This window comes from Chiloscyllium punctatum, chromosome 24, assembly GCF_047496795.1.
Source record: "Chiloscyllium punctatum isolate Juve2018m chromosome 24, sChiPun1.3, whole genome shotgun sequence".
Lineage (NCBI taxonomy): Eukaryota > Metazoa > Chordata > Chondrichthyes > Orectolobiformes > Hemiscylliidae > Chiloscyllium > Chiloscyllium punctatum.
In genome coordinates this window covers 44,597,356-44,608,438 of record NC_092762.1, presented here as the reverse complement: position 1 = coordinate 44,608,438, position 11,083 = coordinate 44,597,356, and the positions used below count along the sequence as shown (strand labels likewise).

At 42.9% G+C, this 11,083-nt stretch overlaps 1 protein-coding gene across 4 annotated transcripts in view; it reads left to right on the top strand.

The window, feature by feature from the left end:
* Window positions 1-11,083, top strand: part of LOC140494513 (cyclic AMP-responsive element-binding protein 3-like protein 3) — a 100,565-nt gene that overhangs the window by 1,414 nt on the left and 88,068 nt on the right. The window lies entirely within an intron of this gene.

Here is an 11,083-nt window from a genome sequence, read left to right as displayed (position 1 = left end):
AAACCTGCAAGACATTGCAAGGGTTGGGGCTTAGAAAGAACAGGAGACTGGCATGAGGTAATGATGCTGGTTGCTAAGAGAGATCAAGGGCAGGCCTAGTTGCTAAGGGAGACCGGGGCAGGTTTGACTCTATCTCTCTGGCATTCTCTCTCTCTCTGCTGGGAATGTCTTGAGCACTTGGCTGGCAGCCAGCTGAGATTGGTGCATGGCATCAACTTCTGCCATTCCCTCTGTCTCTGTATGTCAGAATGTATGCAGAATATTGTTGCAGACAATAAGATACTCTGTAAGTGTCTGTCCTATAAGTGGACCCCACTTACTGTATGAACTGGGGGATCATAGCAATATGAAGCCCTGGTGTCAGTCAATCTGGCCATTTCCATGGCTTTATCTCCTTGTCACCAGAGGATAAACCAGGGAGGTCAGGAACCAAGCTGTCTTGGATTGGAGGGTTTGAGCTATAGGAAGTGGCTAAATAGGCTGGAGCTGTTCTCCCTGGAGGATTGGAGGCTGAGGGGTGACCTTGTAAAGGTTTATAAAATCATGTGGGGCATGGATTGGGTGAATAGTCAAGGTCAACTTCCCAGGGTAGGGAAGTCCAAAACTCGAAGCCAGATATTGAAGGTGAGAGGATAAATACTTAAAACGGACAACGTTTTCATGGAGAGGGTGAGGAATCGTAGAGTCCTACAGCACGGAGACAAGTCCTTTGACGCAAATTGGTCCATGCCAACCAAAATGTCCATCCAAACTGATCCTATATTCCTGCACTTAGCCCATATCCTTCTAATCCTTTGCTATCCATGTATTTGTCTAAATGTTGTTTAAATGTTGTTAATGTACCTGCTTCAACGACTTCTGCTGGCAGCTCATTCCAATTGTGTACCACCCTCTGTGTAAAGAAAGACTGCCCCTCAGGTTCCCTTTTATTCTTTTCCCTCTAACCTTAAACTGATACCCTCTAGTCCTCGATTCCCCAACCCTCAGGAAAAGACTGAGTGCACTCACCCTATCCATGCCTCTCCTGATCTTATACACTTCTGTAAGATCCCCCTCAGTCTCCTATGCTCGAAAGAAAAAAAGTCCTAGCTTGTCCAGCCTTTCCCTATAACTCAGACTATTGAGTCCTGGCAACATCCTTGTAAATTTCTTCTGCACTCTTTTCAGTTTAATAACATCCTTCCTATAGCAATACTCCAAGTGCAGCCTCACTAACGTCCTGTACGATTGCAACATAAATTTCCAACTTTGATACTCAGTGCCCTGACTGATGAACACCAGTGCGCCAAAGCCTTCCTCACTGCTCTGTCTACCTGTGACTGCACTTTCAGAGAACCGTGCACCTGAAATCCAAGGTCCCTCTGTTCTACGACACTCCGTGGGACCCTACCATTCACCATGAAACTCCTATCTTGATTTGACTTTCCAAAATGCAAGACATCACAGTTATCTATATTAATCATCATTTGCCATTTCTCGGCCCACTTCCCCAGCTGATCAAGGTCCTACTACAATTTTTGATAACCTTCCTCACTATCCATGATACTACCTATTTTAGTGTCATCTGCAAACTTACTAATTGTGCCTTGTACATTCTCATCCAAACCATTGATATAGATAACAGACAGTAACATGCCCAGCACTGACCCCTGAGGCACTCCACTAATCACAGGCCTCCAGTCTGACAAGCATCCTTCCATTATTACCCTCTGCTTCACGTGCAGACTAGGTGGATTATTCATGGAAAATGCAGGGTTACAGGAATGGAGTGTTGCGGTGGGTCTAAGTGGGATGCTCTTCAAGAGTCAATGTGGATTTGATGGGCCAAATGGCCTCCTTCCACACTGTAGGGATTCTATGATTCTCTGCTCTTGATCTGCCTCTGTGCTGAGCTCCCGAGGTGCTCTTGCTGTTCCCCTAATTATTTCTCTGTGATCTCCTTTCTCCATGCTCCTGTTCTACCCAGGCTCTTTCTGTCTCTGTACACCTGTTCCCCACAACATTCCCCTCCATATTTCTGCCGTAAAGTGTGTTTCCCTTATGCTCCCATTCTCCCTCCATTACATTGCTTTCATTGTTCTCATGACCTAGCTTTGTCCACACAAAGATTGTGGATTGGTAAGACACACCGTCTCAAGTTATCATTTCGTTTGAAAACATTATTAAAGCACTCTGATACAACACTCTGATATGATGTGATTTATATAAAATTATCAGTTGTGTGATGTGTCTGTGGTGACTAATCATTTTGAAAACGAAACAGGTTTAAAAGCTATGGCTCTACCAATTACTTTTACAATCTCAAAATCATCTGAATTTATGGCTTTGAAAAGGTGGATGCTAGAAAATTGTTTCTGTTAGGCGAGGAGACTAGGACCCGTGGACACAGCCTTAGAATTAGAGGGGGTCATTTCAGAACGGAAGTGCGGAGACATTTCTTCAGCCAGAGAGTGGTGGGCCTGTGGAATTCATTGCCACGGAGTGCAGTGGAAGCCGGGACGCTAAATGTCTTCAAGGCCGAGATTGATAGGTTCTTGTTGTCTAGAGGAATTAAGGGCTACGGGGAGAATGCTGGCAAGTGGAGCTGAAATGCGCATCAGCCATGATTGAATGGCGGAGTGGACTCGATGGGCCGAATGGCCTTACTTCCACTCCTATGTCTTATGGTCTTATGGTCTTATGAATGGATCTACCTGCAATCAAGATCCTTCTGTTCTGGGCATCACTGGACTGTCCTTTCAGCCATTATGTCCCAGTTCCTATGGGCCCTGCAGGATACCAAGATGCTTTCGGTTGACATCATGGACATGTGAAGTCCAGTTAGTCACGCCACTGGCAGTTATTTCCCATTCTTACGCCTAAGCTATCCTTCCATAGTTGTGTACACGCTTTGAAAGTCGGGATCCTTATTCACGCTTAAAGAATGAAGAAGGCTATTCATCACTTATGCAGACTGTAATCAAGTTGGGCCCTGTCAATACTGACCTCCCCTGCCACTTCCATCTGGGCTTTCTTTGCCGGAGGGGACATTGCTTCTTGCATCCTGGCATTTGGTGAGAGCTGGGAGGAGGGGCATATAGTGAGTTAAACCATGGGGCTGTCACTGATCATGCCTCTACCATTGCTGTTGATTAGATGGTTTGGTTTCTTTAAACCCTTACAATGTGTGAAGATTGACCCTTAGCGACCAATGAGTTTGATTGTTTCAGGAGGATGGGGGCTGATATAAACTGTGTTGCCCTTCGACTGCATCTGATCTTCAATGCCTGCCCTTGGACTGCACACTACCATTCTCCTCCACATGGTCGTCCAAGATGTACCTTGGGCTACACTCTTCGTTGTGTGTTCACGTTCACTGCTGGCATTCACTTAGCATGGCTGCTGTCCTCTCAGCAGCTTCCGCCTGTGCGCGAGCCCATCACTGCCAATCTGGGCTTGCATTCACTGGGAATTCTGTAGGTTAATCATAAATTAACCAGCCAATGTAGGGCCATGGGCTTCATGCACCTTAAAATCCAGCCTCATTTTGTTGCTGCGGTTTTTATTTGCTTATTTCAATTTTGGATTTGTCTTCTTATTGGGCACTATGCCTAAATAGTGTCATATTCAGATAGGTTAATCATAAACAACGGAGTCTTACATTTACAGTCCCTATGCTGATTTTATTGAGCTGGTTTTTGAACTTTGGACTTTGTGCTTTCAAAACTTCCAACGCTTAGTTCTGCTCCTCCTGGCTTTTCAAAGGGTAAATAGAAACTTAACCATTGGCATTCTCTTGTACCTTTCCTCTGTAGTGTTGCATGATTTAGATTTGCCAGGCTTGGTTCACTGCTGTTCAACTACAAGAGGTATCATAGGCACATCTATCATCCACAATCACTATTCTTTCTCTTCCAGAACATAATTGTACACCACAGGCTGCAGCAGAACCTGACTGGAGAAGGGACACTCTGTGATATCACTCCCCTTGAGGAGGTTGTTCAGACTTAATCAGGGCAGAAATGGCAGGCATGGTGGTTGCAGGCAGAGCAGGCAACATATTGCTCATGTTGTCCACGTAGTCTCTTCCACTTCATTACAAATGCCTAATTCCTGATCCTTTATTCCTCACCCTGTTCTCTCATTTAAGTTTGATAGAGTCTGAACACATAGATGCTCCTGTGTTGACTACACTGCACTCAAGGTTTTCCAGTTTTAACACTGCAAATTCCCTGAAGAAAGGTCCATCTTGTTTTCCCTAAGTTCTCTTCCCAACCAACTTTCCTCTCTTTGAAAGAATTGAATGAGCAGGAATCTTTAACGTTAACCCTCCCCCAACTCATCCAGAGGAGGACAATGAAGAAGGGGATTTTATTGTACGCAACCAATGTTGTGGGAACCAGTTCAAATATACGCTCACTGGATGCCAGTTCCATACAAATAAGGAACAAGAGGTGGCCACTTGACCCTGTGAGCACACTCCCCCATTCAATAAGACCGTTGCAGATGTGATTTTATTCTTGCATATCTCCGATAATCTGTCATAGAGTCATAGAGGTGTACAGCATGGAAACTGACCCTTCAGTCGAACTCGTCCATGCCAACCAGATATCCCAACCCAACCTAGTCCCACCTGCCAGCACCTGGCCCATATCCATCCAAACTCTTCTTATTCATATACCCATCCAGATACCTTTTAAATGTTGCAATTGTACAAACCTCCACCACTTCCTCTGGCAGCTCATTCCATACACATGCCACCCTCTTGAGTGAAAACATTGCCTTTTATATCTTTCCCCTCTCAGCCTAAACCTATGTCCTCTAGTTCTGGACTCCCCCACCCCAGGGAAAAGACTTTGTCTATTTATCCTATCCATGCCCATCACGATTTTATAAACCTCTATAAGGTCACCCCTCAACCTCTGATGCTCCAGGGAAAGCAGCCCTAGCCTATTCAACCTCTCCCTATAATTCAAATCCTCCAACCTTCTGAACCCTTTCAAGTTTCACAACATCTTTCCAATAGGAAGGAGACCAGAATTGCATGCAATATTCCAACAGTGGCCTAACCAATGTCCTGTACAGCCACAACATGACCTCCCAACTCTGGTGCTCAATACTCTGACCAATGAAGGAAAGCATACCTAATGCGTTCTTCACTATCCTATCTTCCTGCGACTCCACTTTCAAGGAGCTAAGAACCTGCATTTCAAGATCTCTTTGTTCAGCAACACTCCCTAGGACCTTACCCTTAAGTGTATAAGTCCTGCTAAAATTTGCTTTCCCAAAATGCAGCATCTCACATTTATCTAAATTAAATTCCATCTGCCACTTCTCAGCCCATTGGACCATCTGATTAAGATCCCATTGTAATCTGAGGTAACCTTCTTCGCTGTCCACTACACCTCCAATTTTGGTGTCATCAGCAAACTTACTAACTGTACCTCTTATGCTCACATCCAGATCATTTATATAAATGATGAAAAGTAGTAGACCCTGCACCGATCCTTGTGGCGTTCCACTGGTTACAGGCCTCCAGTCTGAAAAACAACCCTCCACTACCACACTCTGTCTTCTACCTTTGAGTCAGTTCTGTATCCAAATGGCTAGTTCTCCCTGTATTCCATGAGATCTAACCTTGCTAATCAGTCTCCCATGGGGAACCTTGTCGAACGCCTTACTGAGCCTCATGCACCTTAAAATCCAGCCTCATTTTGTTGCTGCAGTTTTTATTTGCTTATTTCAATTTTGGATTTGTCTTCGTATTGGGCACTATACCTAAATAGTGTCATACTCAGATAGATTAATCATAAACAACGGAGTCTTACGTTTACAGTCCCTATGCTGATTTTATTGAAGTCCATATAGATTACATCTACCACTCTGCCCTCATCAATCCTCTTTGTTACTTCTTCAAAAAACTCAATCAAGTTCGTGGGACATGATTTCCCATGCATAAAGCCATGTTGACTATCCCTAATCAGTCCTTGCCTTTCCAAATACATGTACATCCTGTCCCTCAGGATTCCCTCCAACAACTTGCCCACCACAAAGGTCAGGCTCACTGGTCTATAGTTCCCTAGCTTGTCTTTACCACCTTTCTTAAACACCACGTTAGCCAACCTCCAGTCTCCCGGCACCTCACCTGTGACTATCGACGAAACAAATAGCTCAGTAAAAGGCCCAGCATCACTTCCCTAGCTTCCCACAGAGTTGTAGGGTACACCAGATTAGGTCCTGAGGATTTATCCACTTTTATGCATTTCAAGATATCCAACACTTCCTCCTCTGTAATATGGACATTTTTCAAGATCTCACCATCTATTTCCCTACATTCTATCTCTTCCATGTCTTTTTCTACAGTAAATGTTGTTACAAAATACTAGTTTAGTATCTGCCCCATCTCTTGTGGCTCCTTGCTGATCTTTGAGGGGTCCTATTCTCTCCCTCATTACCTTTTTATCCTTAGTGTATTTGTAAAAACCCTGTCATTTTAGTAGTAGTCAGGAATCTAACTCTGCCTTAAAAATATTAAAGATTCTGCATCCACTGCCTTTTGAGGAAGGGAATTCCAAAGACTTACAATGCTCAGAGAGAAAAAGTTTTTTTTCCAATTTCTACTTTAAATGGGTGGTACCTTATTTTTAAATTATGATCTCTAGTTCTAGATTCTTCCACAAGAAGGAACATTCACCTGATCAAGTCCCTCAGGACCGTAAATGTCTCAATTAAATTACCTCTGACTCTTCAAAACTTCGAAGGATACTGACTTATCTCGTCCAGCCTTTCCTCATAAGGCAATCCACTTATTTCAGGTGTTGGTCTAGTAAATTTTATCTAATCGACTGCTTCCAATATATTCTCATTCTTCTATAGGTATGGTGAGCAATCCTAATTACAGTAAAGTCAGTTTTGATATAACGCGATAGTTCCGTTCTCGTGGAATCTTGCTCTATAAGAAAATCGCACAATAGTGGCGCAATTTAAACTAATGGGGCTGGAACAGCATTATAGCCAATGATATAAGGAAAGTTCGTGTTCTACAAATAACTGTCTAAATTCTTCAATTGTATTGAAGCCAATTTGCTTTGAAGAAAAATGTGTTATAGGAGAACCAATTGTACTTCAGATGTGGTCTCACCAGTGTTCTATATAACTGACGTATAACCTCCCACCCTTGCATTGAATTCCCTTCATAACAAACTATAACATTTTATTAGCTTTCCTGAGTATTTACTGTGTCTGCATATTAATCTTTTGTGATTTTGATTTATTATTGTCATATGTACCTCGGTCCAGTAAAAAGTTTTGTTTTCCTTGCAGTACAGGCACATCATACCATTCAAAGTGCATAAGGGTAATAGAACGGGAGAAATATGATGTTACAGCTGCAGAGAAGGTGCATAAAAAGCGAGATCAACATTAACTTTGAAATTTGAGAGGCCCATTCAGAAGTATAATAACACCAGGGAAGAAGCTGTTCTTGAACCTGTTGGAACATGTGTTTAAGATTTAGTATCTTCTGCCTGATGGAAGAGGTTGGATGAGATTATAACCAGGGTGAGTGGGAGCTTTGATGATGTTGGCTGCCTTTCTGAGGCAGCGAGAAGTATAAATGGAATCAATGGAGGGAAGGTTGGCTTGTGTGATAGGCGGGGCTGTGTTCACAAGTCTTTGTAGTTTCTTACGGTCTTGGGCAGATCATAGAGTCATAGAGATGTACAGCATGGAAACAGACCCTTCGATCCAACCTGTCCATGCCGACCAGATATCCCAACCCAATCTAGTCCCACCTGCCAGCACCCGGCCCATATCCCTCCAAACCGTTCCTATTCATATACCCACCCAAATGTCTCTTAAAAGTTGCAATTGTACCAGCCTCCACCACTTCCTCTGGCAGCTCATTCCATACACGTACCACCCTCTGCTCCTCTTTCCCCTCTCAGCCTAAACCTATGCCCTCTAGTTCTGGACTCCCTGACCCCAGGAAAAAGACTTTGCCTATTTATCGTATCCAAGCCCCTCATAATTTTGTAAACCTCTATAAGGTCACCCCTCAGCTGCCGACGCTCCAGGAAAAACAGCCCCAGCCTGTTCAGCCTCTCCCTATAGCTCAAATCCTCCATCCCTGGCAACATCTTTGTAAATCTTTTCTGAACCCTTTCAAGTTTCACAACATCTTTCCGATAGGAAGGAGACCAGAATTGCACGCAGTATTCCAACAGTGGCCTAACGAATGTCCTGTACAGCCGCAACATGACCTCCCAACTCCTGTACTCAATACACTGACCAATAAAGGAAAGCATACCAAATGCCTTCTTCACTATCCTATCTACCTGCGACTCCACTTTCAAGGAGTTATGAACCTGCACTCCAAGGTCTCTTTGATCAGCAACACTACCTAGGACCTTACCATTAAGAGTATAAGTCCAGTTAAGATTTGCTTTCCCAAAATGCAGCACCTCGCATTTATCTGAATTGAACTCCATCTGCCACTTCTCAGCCCATTGGCCCATCTGGTCCAGATCGTGTTGTAATCTGAGGTAACCGTCTTCGCTGTCCACTACGCCTCCAATTTTCGTGTCAGTTGCCATACCAAGCCGTGATGCATTAAGATAGAATGCTTTCTATGGTGCATCTATAAAAATTGCATCCTGTCCAACAAAGACCAACACAAAATGCTGTTCAATTCACTGTGATCACTTTATCCTTCATTCTTAATTTCGCAGAATCATTTTCTACAGGACTGACACTTACTTTACTAACTCTTCCTTTTTAAATATCTGAAGAAACTTTCCCTATTTTTATATTTTTGGCTAACTTTCACTTGTACTCTAACTTTTCCCTCCTTATCAATCTTTTAGTAACTTTTTTTTAATATTCTGTTCAAACTTCTGACTTGCCACCATTCTTTGCAGAATTATATGTCTTTTCGTTGAATTTGATGCTTTTGTTAACCTTTTTGGTTAAGCCCAGATTGTGGATATGTCATTTAGAAATTTTCTTGTTTGTTGGAATGTACCTATTCTGCGCTTACTGGAATATATCTTTAAGTGGGTTCGCTAATGCATTGCTATTGACCTATCCCTTAATCTAAATTGCCAGTTCGTTAGCTCTGTTTCCATGCCCTCATAATTGCCCTTCTTTACATTCAAAATAGTAGTCATCTCTCTCTTAAACTGCTTGTAAAATTCAATCATATTATGATTGCTGCTACCCAGGGGCACTTTTGCTATGATATTAGTAATTAATCTTATCTTTTCGGTCAAAACCAGATTGAGTATAGCCTGCTGTCTGATTTGTGAAGTAACACGTTGGTCTAAGAAACTGTCCTGAAAACATTAAATAAATTCTTCAACTAGACTACTTTTTCCCAAATGATGTTTGCACACTATTTATAGGTTAAAATTCCCTTGATAATTGCTTACCCATTTGACAAGCTCCCATTATTTCTTCCTTGATAACCTATCCTACCATGTGGTTATTGTACACAACTCCCATAAGTGACCTGGTGCCTACATCATTTCTCATCTTTATCCAGACTCTTCTGAAATACCAGAGGCTGGTATCCTGTCAGCAAGTCACCCTTTATTTACATTTGGAAAGTGCTTGACCCTGATTAAGCTCCCTCAGAGCCAGCTTTCAGAATGAACAGGATGTCTGACAATCCTGTTCTTATCTGTCAGCCAGGGCTCTCATTTGTTCCAAATTAACAGCGCCAAAGAGAGAACTCATATTCTATGAGATTCCCCCCCAGCTAACCTTGTTACAATCATGGCACTTCTATATCTTGGTTTCCTGAATTAAGGCCATCCCGCCCTATTGTGCTAATATAATCTTTAGTTAACAGATCCACTCCTTCACCTTTTCCTAGCTTCATGTCCTTCCTAAATGTCACATTCACTTCAATATTCAGTTTTTAGCCTACATCATGCTACAGCATTTTTATCTATGGCCACTACATCATATTTACATATGTCAATTTGTAATACTACTCCTCTATTTTGTTTGGAATGCCTCAGGCAACTGTCTGTGTGGAGTTTGCACATTCTCCCCATGTCTGCGTAGGTTTCCTCCCACAGTCCAGAAATGTGCAGGTTAGGTGAATTGGCCGTGCTAAATTGCCTGTAGTGTTAGGTGAAGGGGTAAATGCAGGGGAATGGGTCTGGGTGGGTTGCTCTTCAGAGGGTTGGTGTGGACTTGTTGGGCCGAAGGGCCTGTTTCCACACTGTAAGTAATCTAATCTAATCATGTCTGTTCAAATAATGCCTTAAGTTTTGTTCTTTCATTATGTTTGTAACCTCTGGCCCTATCTGTTATCTGCTCTTTGCTCTGCATTCTCTGTTTGTTGCAGGAACAGTGTCAATCCCTTGGTATGTTGTCCCCTACTGCCACCACATTACATTTGACTCTCCCACTTTAATGGCCAACTGTGCCACGTGCCATGGTAATTTTGTTCATCCAACCCATGACTCCCTGCTCCCTTCCAGACAAGCTGAGAGAACCTCAAAACCGTTGGACTATCACAGCGGCTGACACGCCTGCAAACCTCTCCTCTAGGTTCCCTTACTTGCCTAGCTAGCAGAAACACACCTCTGTCCGTGACCAAAGACCATATGACAATATCATTTCTGAAGAGATGTAAGTGCCATCTGGTACAAAGAAGCCAGGTAACATTCCCCAACCTGATTCATCACAGTGTCTGTAGTTTAGCCTACAGCTCAGAAACTCTAGACTGAAGCTGCTCAAATGTGAAACACATACTGTAGATATGTTTGCCCTGGAGCATAATGGTTTCCTTGAGATTCTGCATCTTCAGGGACTGTAGCTCAGTGAGAGTCTGCACGTTAGGAACTTTCCCCCAGTGAAAAGCAGAACCTTCCTACTCAACCTCATCTCGTGAAAAAATCCCTCCATACCTAGGATCAAGCCTGTGAACATTCTTTGAACTATCTCCAATGCCAGAATAATTCTCCTTCTTTAAGGGAACCAAAACTGGTCACAGTAGTTTAGGTCTGACAAGCACTTTGTTTAGTTTTAGGAACACGTCCTTATTTGTATACTCCATTCCCTTTGAAATAAAGACCAACATTCCAATTGTCTT